General features: G+C 38.5%; 1 long non-coding RNA gene across 1 annotated transcript in view; it reads right to left on the reverse strand.

The window, feature by feature from the left end:
* The window catches only part of LOC119051770 (uncharacterized), an 89,384-nt gene that overhangs the window by 9,680 nt on the left and 67,380 nt on the right, over nt 1–12,324 (reverse strand). Inside the window, exon 6 of the long non-coding RNA XR_008389947.1 lies at nt 11,061–11,282. This is a non-coding gene — a long non-coding RNA (uncharacterized LOC119051770). The remainder of the gene's footprint in view (nt 1–11,060; nt 11,283–12,324) is intronic.

Consider the following 12,324-nt stretch of genomic DNA (forward strand, 5'->3'; position numbering starts at 1 on the left):
GCGCTCAATCCACTAAGCTACACCAGCTAGGGCCCAATCAGTATTTTTTAACCTAACTTTAATATATGAATAAAAAGCCAGAAATTACTTGACATTTTAAAAAAGTCTTTAACATAAAGTGACATTGAACAAAACAAACTCAAGGGATTACACACTAAAAAGAACATTTTAACAAAACTATAGATAATGACCACAGAGAGAATAAGATAAGCTATTTATTCTTAAAACAAAGTCAGAGTGCTATTAAGAAAATGAAAACAGAATAAGCAGAGATTATTGTTAGGATAAAAAACAGTTTTCAAAAATTTAAATATGATAGCTAAAATTATATATTTATAATTTACATATAGATTGTAAATTATTACCTATTACATATGTGTATTTTGTAAATTTATATATTTGCAAAAATTTTAGAAAGGGAAGCCAAGGAAATATCTTAAATTCTCTATAAAAAAAATTCAGAGAGAAAAGAGATGAAACAAGGAGGCCCAACAACTTACCAACAGGATATGAAAGAGAAAAAATGTCAAGAGAAGTATTACAAGAACATTTTCTGCACCTGAGAAACATGAGCATCCAGATTGAAATGGCCTACTGAGAACCTAGCACAAATGCAAAAAAAAAAACCCAAAACAAAAAAACCCCACCACTGCTGTCAACTTTCAGAACAATGGAAAGATAGTAAAAATTTCAAAAAAGTTGAAAAAGAACAGGTCCCATATAAATGGTTAAGAATAACAATGGCAGTGAAAACCATACCCAGGGCTATTCTGATACAAACATATTCTGATAATTGAGATCTAAAAAGTATTTGCCTCCTATGTACCTTTTTCTCAAGAAGTCTTCTAAAGTCTAGCTCCAGCTAAAGCAAACCAAGAAAGAAAAACCAATAAAATATTGGCAAACTGCATCCAGCAATATGTTAAAAAGATCATACACCATGATGAAGTGGGATTCATCCCAGAGATGCAAGGATGGTACAACATTTGGAAATCAATAAACATAACAATATATTCCATAAACAAAAAGAAAGACAAAAACCACATGATTATATCAATAGATGCAGAAAAAGCATTTGATAAGGTACAGCACCCATTTATGATAAAAAAAAACACTCAGCAAAGTGGGAGTAGAGGGAGCATATCTCAATATAATAAAGGCCATATATGAAAAATCCAAAGCCAACATTCTCAACAGACAAAAACTAAAAACTTTCCCACTAAGATCAGGAAAAAGACAAGGATGTCCTCTTTCACCATTTCTGTTCAACATAGTATCGGAAGTCCTAGTCACAGCAATCAGACAACAAAAAGAAGAGGCATCCAAATTGGAAAGGAGGAAGCAAACTGTCATTGTTTGCAGATGACATGATAGTGTACATAGAAAACCCTACAGACTCCACCAGAAAACTACTTGATCTAATAAGTGAATTTGGTGAAGCAGTGGAACACAGTCAATATTCGGAAATTGAAACAATTTTTGTACATCAACCGTGAAATATCAGAAATAGAAATTAGGGGGAAAATCCTATTTTCTATAGGACTGAGAAAAATAAAGTACCTAGGAACAAACCTAACCAAGGAGGTAAAAGACCTGTACTCAGAAAATTACAGAACACTGAAGAAAGAAATTAAAGAAAATACAAACAAATGGAAGCATATATGTTCATGAACTGAAAGAATTATCATCATCAAAATGTCCATACTACCCAAAGCAATTTATAGATTCAATGCAATCCCTATTAAAATACCAATGACATATTTCACAGTTATAGAACAAACATCTCAAAGATTTATATGGAACCATAAACAACTCCGAATAGCCACAGCAACTTTAAGAAAGAAGAACTAAGGAAGGATCACAATACCTGATATCAAACTATATTTAAGGCCATGGTAATCAAAATAGTCTGGTGCTAGCATAAAAACACACACATAGATCAGTGGAATAAAATAGCCCAGAAATTAACCCATGTCTCTATGGTCAGTTAATATTTGACAAAGGGGATAGAAGCATAAAATGGAATAAAAATAGCCTCTTCAACAAATGGTGTTAGGAGAGCTGGGCAGCTACATGCAAACAAAACAAAACAAAACTGAATTACCAACTTACACCGTGCACAAAAATAAACTCCAGATAGGCAGAAGACTTAAATATAAGTTGTGATACCATAAAAGTCCTAGAGGAGAACATAAGCAGGAAAATCTCAGATATTTCCATGCAGCAGTATTTTCACCAATATGTCCCCTAGAGCAAGGGACATAAAGGAAAGAATGAACAAATAGGACCTCATCAAAATAAAAAATTTCTGCATGGCTAAAGAAGACATCAGCAAAATGAAAGGGAACCAACCATATGGGAAAACATATTTGTCAATGGTACCTTGGACAAGGGTTTGAGCTCCAAAATATGTAAAGAACTTACACAACTTCACTCCATGAAGACAAACAATCCAATGAAAAAATGGGCAAAGGGCCTGAACAGACACTTCTTCAAAGGAGGACACACAGAGGGCTCAGAGACATATAAAAGGATGTTCAGCATCACTAGTCATCAGAGGTGATTTGCACTAGTCATGCAAATTAAAACCACTTCCCACCAGTCAGAATGGCCATCATAAACAAATCAACAAAAAATAAGTGCTGGTGAGGTTGTGGAGAAAAGGGAACCCTAGTACATTGTTGGTGGGAATGCAGACTGGTGCAGCTGCTGTGAAAGACAGTATGGAATTTCCTCAAAAAATAATAATTGAACTGCCTATTGATCCAGCAATTCCACTGCTGGGATTATACTCTGAGTCCTGAAACACCAAACAAAAAGAACCTATGCATCCCAATGTTTGTAGCAGCACAATTTAAAATGGCCAAAGTGCTGGAAGCAGCCTAAGTGTTGATCAGTAAATGAGTGGATCAAAAACTCTGGTACATTTACACAATGGAATACTATGCAACAGAAAGAAGGAGCTCCTACCCTTCATGACAGCATGGATAGAACTTGAGAGCATTATGGTAAAGTGAAATAAGCCAGGTGGTGAAGGACAAATACCGTATGATCTCACCTATAAGTAGAACCTAGTCAACAAAACAAGCAAGCAAAATATAACCAGAGACATGGAAATAAAGAACAAACTGACAGTAACCAGAGGGGAAGTGGGGGCGGAAGGATCATCAAGGAACATGTATAGAGGACACAGGGACAAAGCCAAGGAGGGGAAGGACTGAGTGTGAGAGGTGGGGTGGATAGGGTGAGGGAAAGTGATGACAAAATGAACACAACTGTACTTGAACAACAATAAAAAATTAAAAAAGCAAAACCAATATTCAGAAACCAAGTTATCAATACAGGAGGGAAATGAAGGAAATTTCCTGGCTAACAGTGAAAATAAGTTAGTTTGACAACTGGGTAGGAAACAAGCAATTCAGGTGAAACCAAGGGACAGGGCCTGACTAGGGTAGATTTGCATGTGTAGAAAGTTGTATTAAAGGTTGCATAGCTTGAGCTCAGGAATGTGGATGCCAGACTGCCTGGGTTCAAATCCTGGTTCCACCTCCCAAGATCTTACCTGAGTCATTTAGCCTCTCTGTGCTTCACATTTCCCATCAATTAAATGTGGCTCATAATGTACTTACTTTACAGAATGATCATAACAACTAAACATGGCACTGCACTTAAGGTGTTAGAAACAGTGTTGGCGCTAAAAAGGCTGTTGGAGAACAAAGCCTAAATGAGACCTGATTTTGTGTGAGCGCCACAGGATGTTTCAACGTCAAGCCAAGCTGTGATGACCCTGTTGGCAGTGCCCTCAGGTGTCACACCGGCTGGTGCTTTTCTACCTCAGTGACGCAGTGCAGGCTTTGCCTCCATCCCTGGATGGGCTCCCTTGCAATCTCAGGCCCCACACTGTCTTTAAGGGCTGAATAAAACCACAAGTCTAGTCCACAGGGAGGAAGTCACTTCATTAGGCATCTTCCTGTCTGGGGGACAGATGTGTTTGGATTTCAGTGAAGGAACTGAAATTCCAACAGCTGAGCTAGAGACAGCGGCTCCAGAATCGCGGAGGGAGGAGGGGTCTTGTGTTTTGTTTTGTAGCTTGGCAACCCTCCTTGCTGCGGCTGACCCCACAGAGGCCCAGCTCCTTTGTGATGGGCCCAGAGGCAATACTATTTTTAGGCTGTGTCAGGAAAAAACAGTATGACAGAGTCACAGGGACTCCTTGCTTGGGTCACAAAAACACGAAGATGCCACCAGGGAATGAAATCCCACACAAAATAAATGAATAGGCATTTATGACAGCTGTGGGAAGTGAGAATTTTTAAAGAAACAAAATAAGTGCAGATGAATTTTTTTTTAGAACATCTGAAATCCTGAGTAATGGCCTTAAATTTAGAGTTTGGGGTTTTAAATTCTTTAGGCATTTCTCTACAAAACCAGTTCATCCTAGATAGCTCTTTTTTTCTAGAAAGTATTTTAGTTTATTTCCTCACTCCATCCCCCCACCCCACCCCAGGTTAGCTGTAGTAAAAAGAAGGGAGATTACGGAAGGAAACAAAAGTACCCATTCTGTGCTGGGCATTGTGCTAGAAGCTTTGGCCACATAATTATAAAAAATGATTATAATTCTAAGCCATGAATTATGATGATACCAATTTTAAACAGGAAGGAACTAAAGCTCAGGCTAAAACCAGAAGGGTAATGAGCAGCAGAGCTGAGATGGAAAAAAGGCCCTCCTGGATCTTTGGTCTTCCCACTCTACCAGGTTCTTTCTCCCCAACACAGACCTTCGTTTTCTCTTACACATAAGGCAGCACTGCCACTAACAAAGCCATCACACTCCATTTACTCAGGGAAGTCGCAGAAGGCAGTCCCGTCAATTCAGACTGTGAGGGTGAATGCAGTGGTTGCTAGTTTATCAATTAAGATCTCTGCTGCAACACATTTCTCTATTTTGCCAAGGATTTAAAATCTTCATTATTCCCTGCTTCTCACCTTGCCCAGCGAAAGTTAGCAAGCAGTATTATCCTAATTTAGAAACCCAAGTTACCCACGGGGATAGCCTGGATTAGGGGCTATGATGCTCTGAGCTCGGGGATGAGCACTGAGTCTCCTGTCCAGATATGATGAATAATTTAGAGGTCTATTTGGTCGGAATCCAGTGAGGAGTCTTGTGGATGTGATCACTTGAGAACTTTGCTATTCTGGACACTTCGCTTGCCTCAGATTCTTTCTATCTCTCCGATGACTTCTCTTTAGGGAGACTTCTCTTAGTCCCCTTTTCTTTAAGAGTTGGCATAATACAAGGTTCTCCTCCCAGACCTCTCCTTGCTTACTCTCCTCATCCATTCAGCCAAAAATTATTTGAGCTCTTATTACTTGTGCATGTCAACTGCTCGTTGGCTTTCAGGCCTATTTCTGGCCCATCCCCTGTTCTGCTCTGTGATACAGGCTCCCTCGCCCTGTAACTTCTGGTTTCTCACAGTTTATGAGAGAGATGTTGTAACAATGAGGCATGGTTGAAAGAAGAAGGTCTAATTTTCTTCCCCCTCCCATCCTTCTTGTGGATTTTCAGGTCTTGGACCCCAGTGGTCATCGGTCCAGGAAGCCCTTACTGTGGTTCCAGCTCCTGAAAGACAGTGGACTCTCCTCCTCCACTGTCCCTCCAGCCCTAGGAGCAGTGGCAGCTTCTAGCTGCTACTGGTCCATGGGGTAACTCATTGCTCCCCATTTGCCTGTCCTGATTTTCTATGCCCCTTTAACACATTATCTCTATTAAATTCCATCTGCCTGAAAAACCTAGAGGACTGTTTTCCTGGCTCTATCCTGACCGACAAAGACAGACAGCATTCTTAGTTACAAGCTACAAAAACCAAGCTTGGCATTGGCAGGAAAGAAATTTATCAGGAAAATACTAGGAAAGTCAAAGGTTCTCTGATAGGTCCAGAGAGCACTGCATGCTCTGAGACCACAAGGGAAGGAGCAGGGCTCAAACCCCCCCAAGTACGCTTTTGGGGTTTCAGTAGCACTACACGTTCTACCAACACTAGATGCCGACGGTTACCATTCAAGTTGTTTCTGCACCATCTGTCAACAAAATCAATTCTGAGCATTTCTGACTTCTTCATGACATTAGTTTCCACTTTAGAAAGCAGAATGGGTGCATCTGTTTGACAAAGCCAAGGTCATGCGTCCGCCCCTGGATGTACCTGCATCTGACTTTTTCAGTTCTTATTATGGGAGACGCACTCTTTACAGGTAGCAGAATTCCCTAAATATGGGAGACGGATTTGGATTCTGAGTGGACATTTTGTTTTGTGTGTAACAAAACCACATAAACCAGAAGTATATGTGGTTTATTTGGGAGTTTCCCAGAAATCACGGGGATGGAAGTAAGATAAGAAAGGGAAGACAGACAATGGAGCACAAATGATCAAAAGAGTTATTGCTATGGGGTAACTAGACTACATGTCTCAGAGTCATCACACCCAGGGCCTGGGAGCTGGGATATGCACCACTGTATCCCCCACTGCTGAGAGCAGCTGGGGTGGGGCTTAATTCTCCCGACTCCCAGCCTTTCTCCCTCATGTGTGAGCGGAGCGGGCTTCAGTAGCCAAAGCAAACCTTCGAGGAAATGAACATGGCAACTGGTGGTTGAAAGTTGGGCAGTTGTAAGCTGAAAAGATAAGGGATAAAGATAAGAGATAAAGTATATGGCAAGGCATCAAGGGCATCTGCTACAGGGGATGAGATGAAAGACAAAGGTCTCCAGACACAGAGAACTGCTAAGTGTTCAAGATACAACAATGAACCAGAGAGAAAGCAGCATTCCTGGTCTCACTAGCTGGTGGTCTCAAGATTCAGACGTGAACAGGCAAGTGCAACACAGCAGGACAAGAGCAATAACAGAGGCAACCTAAGGAGACAGAGCTAGAGCTAGACATTTGGCCTCTAAGACGCAGGAGGATAGGGATGGCATTCTACTCATTTCTGAATACCCATTGCCTAGGATGGTGTCCATTCAATACATGTTTTCTGGCTCAACACTGAACTGTGAAGTTCAGTCCTAGTGTTGTTATATTCATTGTCTCTGTATATCACTATAACTCTACAAGGTAGATGTGTCCCCATTGCACTGGGAAGAAAGTGAAGGCACTAGTAGTTAACCCTGCGAGATCACAGTCAAAAAAGTTACAGTGTAGTTTGCATGTATCTGAGAGATACACTCATTACTAGTATGTGCTGAAATGTGAAAAAAATTAAAAACACTGCAAATTGGCATTTATTATACTTATATAATAAAATACATGATTTTTGTTCCAGTTATAATCTAGAAACTATTAAATATAAAAACAAAGAATAAAGGTTTTTCTTTTCAAATAATGGGAACATGTATATCACTAAAAAATACAACCCAAATATGTCTTCAATATTAATCAGAATCTTTAATAGCTGGCTTTGCAAAGCATTTGTAACAGTCATTGCAAACAATCTTGCTGTGCTCAAGGCAGAATTACAATACTTGCAAAAATATTTTGATAAGCAACTCATTTTGGATGCATAATACCTAACACATCTTTTCCTTTTTCTGCTCGTTGAGGGAGCCATATCTATGTCATTAGAATTTTCTTCAATTTATGCTTGAAATTGATGAAGTTTCAGGTGTCAGGCTTATGCACACCTGCAGAGATTTCTGAACACCTTTTTGTTTGTTCTGACACTAATTGTGTTACGAGATTTCTAATAAACATTCTGTACTTTATTTTCACAGTGCTGTTCAGCATATGAATAGTCTGAGCATGTACTCCTGCAGTATTCAAAATCATGTAGACTATAACCACAGGCCATCTTCTGGTGTTCCTGGCCACATTATGTATACCTATCATTCAGTCCACAGTATCAAACTTTCTTTGGCTATCATATTCTATTATGTCAGGCTTTTGTGAATATAAATTTACAGTGCCATTGAAATGCACACTTGAAACTAAAATTACATTTTTTAAATTTTGGGGGGTAGATGAGATGCAAGTGTACAATCTGCCCCAAAGGAAAATAAGTTGCATTTTTGGGGCCTGTTTTTAGAAGAAACAAATTCAGGAGGTAGTTGGGGTTTATTCTTACAAACAGTACCTATGTATGAAAGTTGCTTACAAGACATGTGTTATAACCAAACTGACAGCTTAAGTGTTACAGCTTAACATTAGTCATGTACAAATGCTCAGCTAGTCATGACCTTGAACCAATGTACCCAATATATGTAATACTATTTAAGAAAAGAGTTTGTGTGTAGCCATGACATCTGCAGGATTACTCTTAACTGTCTGAATACTCCTAGTCCTTCTTCATATCTCAGCTTTGATGTAACTTGTTCAAAAGGTCCGCCTGCCCAGGGCACCCCATTTCCAAGCCTGGGCTACCCCCATCAGACAACTCATCCTCAGGATTTCACTCATTCTTGTGAAATGTCCGGAGCTGAGCTCTTTCAGAGCAGGAACTAGGTCTGTTTTGTTTAGCATCCAGGCCAGTGCCAGCTCATTCTATACATGCAAACCTTACTTACAGTGATCATCTTTTGAACTACTTGAATGAATAAATAAGGGTCACAGATGTGGAGTAACTTGACCAGTCTCAAATTGAAGAAATGGCAGAACCGAGACTTGAACTACAGTCAGCCTGACCCCCAAATCATCCTATACTTTGCTGAGCAGTGAGCAACTTATCCATCTATGACATCAAGAACATGTAAGTTGGCTTAAAGGCTACTGTTTTAAGGTCAAAGTAATGGGGCGGGAAGTATCTAAGAACATCCCATAATCATCAGACAGAGGGATTACAAAGCAGAACTCTAGATCTAAAGCTAGAATAAAGTTTGTATAGGGCAGCCAAAGTTTTGCTGGATATTTTTGAAGTACCCCCTAGATTTTAACATTCTAATTTTTAAATATATTTTATTGATTATGCCATTACAGTTCTATTCCCCCCTCCCCCACCATTCTCCCCCTTTAGTTTATGACCATGTGTCTCAAATTCTTTAGATTCTATATTTCCCCTACTATTCTTACCCCCCCCATCTATTTTCTACCTACTGTCTATGCTACTTATTTTCTGTACCTTCTCCTTCTCCCACTCCCCTGTTGCTAACCCTCCATGTGATCTTCATTTCTATGGTTCTGCTCCTGATCTAGCTGTCCTCTTAGTTTGCTTTTGTTTTAGGTGTGGTTGTTAATAACTGTGAGTTTGCTATCCTTTCACTGTTCATCTTTTTTATCTTCCTTTTCTTAGGTAAGTCCCTTTAACATTTCATATAATAAGGGCTTGGTGATGATGAACTCCTTGAACTTGACCTCATATGGGACGCACTTTATCTGCCCTTCCATTCTAAATGAAAGCTTTGCTGGATAGATCAATCTTGGATGTAGGTCTTTGGATTTCATGACTTAGAATACCTCTTTCCAGCCCCTTCTTGCCTGTAAGGTGTCTTTTGAGAAATCAGCTGACAGTCTGATGGGAACTCCTTTGTAGGTGACTGTCCCCTTATCTCTTGCTGCTTCTAGGATTCTCTCCTTCATTTTAATCTTGGCTAATGTAATTCTGATGTGCCTTGGTGTGTTCCTTCTTGGGTCCAACTTCTTTGGGATTCTCTGAGCTTCCTGGATTTCCTGGAAGTCTATTTCCTTTGCTAGATTGGGGAAATTCTCCTTTATTATTTGTTCAGATAAGTTTTCCACTTGTGGCTGTTCCTCTTCCTCTTCTGGTACCCGTATAATGCTAATTTCTTAAGTAAAAGGAAAATGATTCTCTCTAGCACCCCAACTGGAAAGAAAAACTGACTATTCTCAGGTTGAATAATTTTATATATAGAAAGCCCTTCAGACTCCACCAAAAACTACTTTAAATAGTAAACAAATATGGTTAAATAGTAAACAAATATGGTAAAGTTGCAGGATACCAAATCAGTAACAAACTATCTGAAAATGAAATGAAGAAAACTAATTTACAGTTGCCTCAAAAGAATAAAATACTTATGAATAAACTTAACAAAGGAAATAAAAGACCTGTACTCTGAAAATAAGACATTCTGTTTTTATGAATTGGAAGAATTAATATTGTTAAAATGTCCATACTGCCTAAAGCACTTTGCAGATTCAGTGAAATCCTTATCTCAATGGCATTTTTTTTTTCAGAGAAAAAGAATACTATAATTTTTATGGAACTGTGAAAGATCCTAAAGAGCCAAAGCAATTGAGAGAAAAAGGAACGAAGCTGAAAGCAACACACTCCCCGATTGCATACTATATTACAAAGATACAGTAATCAAAACAATACAGTACTGGTAGGAAAAAAAGGCAAACCAATGGAACAGAATTAAGAGCCCAGAAATATGGACAACTAATTTACAGTGAAGTAGCCAAGAATATAAAATAAAATAAAGTCTCTTTAATAAATAGTGCTGGGAAAACTGGCCCACTACTTTATGCCACACACAAAAATTAACTCTAAATGAATGGATTAAAGGCTTAAATGTAAGATCTGAAACAATAAAATACATGGAAGAAAACAGGCACTAAGGCTTCTGGACATCAGTGAATGGTGTTTTTGTGAATTTGTTCCCAAAGGCAAGGGAAATGAAACAAAACAAAAATAAACAATCGGGAGTACCTCAAACTAAAAAGTTACTGCACAGCAAAGGAAATCATCAACAAAACAGAAGGGCAACCAAGCAAATGAGGTACCGATGTACATTTAAGAGGAATATTTGAAATTGCATTGCAAAACAATCATTTTCATTAATCTCCTTTTTGTGCTTTTTTTTTTTTTGCATTTGAGAAGCTTAGAGGAAAAAAAAATATGTCCTGAGTCATAGAAAGCAAAGGTAATTTGTCAATCTGCCTTGTTAGGTTAAGATAAACTTGACAGTACACAGGGACATTACTTTAAAAAATGTGGCTGTGCTAAGCATGGAACATATAATCCTACATTACAATTCTTTTGGATTTAGCTCATAAGAATTACAGCTTTCACAATGCACAAATATGATTTTGGAGTAAAGGTGAAGTTGAAATACTCACATTCAGCTGTGCAGATGAGAGGATCTAGCCAAATTTCTGTATTTGCTCTGCAGGCATGCGGTGCACTTCGAAAGCAAGATGCCTTACTGTGCCAGGTTATATTTTCCCAAAATGGCTGTGTTCATATTTCCAGTTCCACACATTCCTGCAGAACTTGCTACTTTCCCCTAATGAGGTAGAGTCTGTTTCTCTTCTTAGACCTGGACAATGAGTTCTGATGACCTTGAATAAAAGAATATAGAGAAAGTAATGCTGTATGATTTGCCTTTGGAACCCAGGTACCATGATGGGGGCAAGGCAAGCAGCCACACAGAAGGGCCACATGTAGGTGTTCTGGCCACAGTCCCATGTTGGTCCCAGCCAACAGACAGTATTCACTACCAGTCACTCTTCTTCAGCCTTCTAGCCACTTACCTGATGCCACTTGAGAGAGAAAAAATGTCCCCATCACTCCCTGCAAAAAAACTGTAAGCAAAATAGACATTGTCATTGTCTTAAGCTATTGTTTTGAGATTTGTTCTATAGCTACTGTAATACTTATCAAGTATTGTAATTCTGTTTTGTCTTCTGTCAATAGGTTAAGTCACTTGTCACCAGGAGAACAATTTAACAATCATTTACAATCATATACAATGGTTTATATAGTCTGGTGTCTGACTCTCAAAATAACTGCCTTGTTATTCCACTATGCATTTGGTCACTGACCAGCATCGTGTGAGAGCTATGCTTGTTCAACTGGAACAATGCAAATTCTTTCTTCAAAAATTATAAAACTAACACATACTCATGAAAATTCAAACTTTACAGTGTTTTATTAAGAGAAAAAGGAAAATACCACTTCGTTGCCTAACTTTGTTAGTTCCCCGTCTTTCTAAGGTAACCATACCAAACCTAGCACACCCGTTCAGACCTATCTCAGATCTCAGACACTTTTATACACACACATCCTGAAGCACATATCACAAGCAAATCTATGATATATTACCAGTTTCTTTTCAGTATGTTCTTAATAATTATCATCAAGATATGAAGATGATGATGATGGTTTCCACTTTAAAAAAATTCTTATTGCCAAGTTTATTAATGGGTTTTGCAGAGGAAAGGTACAAAAACTGAGAATAGAATATCTTAATTAAAGAATTTCTTACAATAATAGAAAACAGCAAGTCTGAAGATTCAAAAATAACTAATTCAATTGGTATCAAGTTGAATTTTACCCTCACCCCCTTCACTCTATATTTAGCACTTTTTAAAAAGTATTTTT

Source organism: Artibeus jamaicensis, unplaced genomic scaffold (assembly GCF_021234435.1).
Source record: "Artibeus jamaicensis isolate MK-2021 breed Jamaican fruit bat unplaced genomic scaffold, CSHL_Jam_final scaffold_1964, whole genome shotgun sequence".
Taxonomy (NCBI): Eukaryota; Metazoa; Chordata; class Mammalia; order Chiroptera; family Phyllostomidae; genus Artibeus; species Artibeus jamaicensis.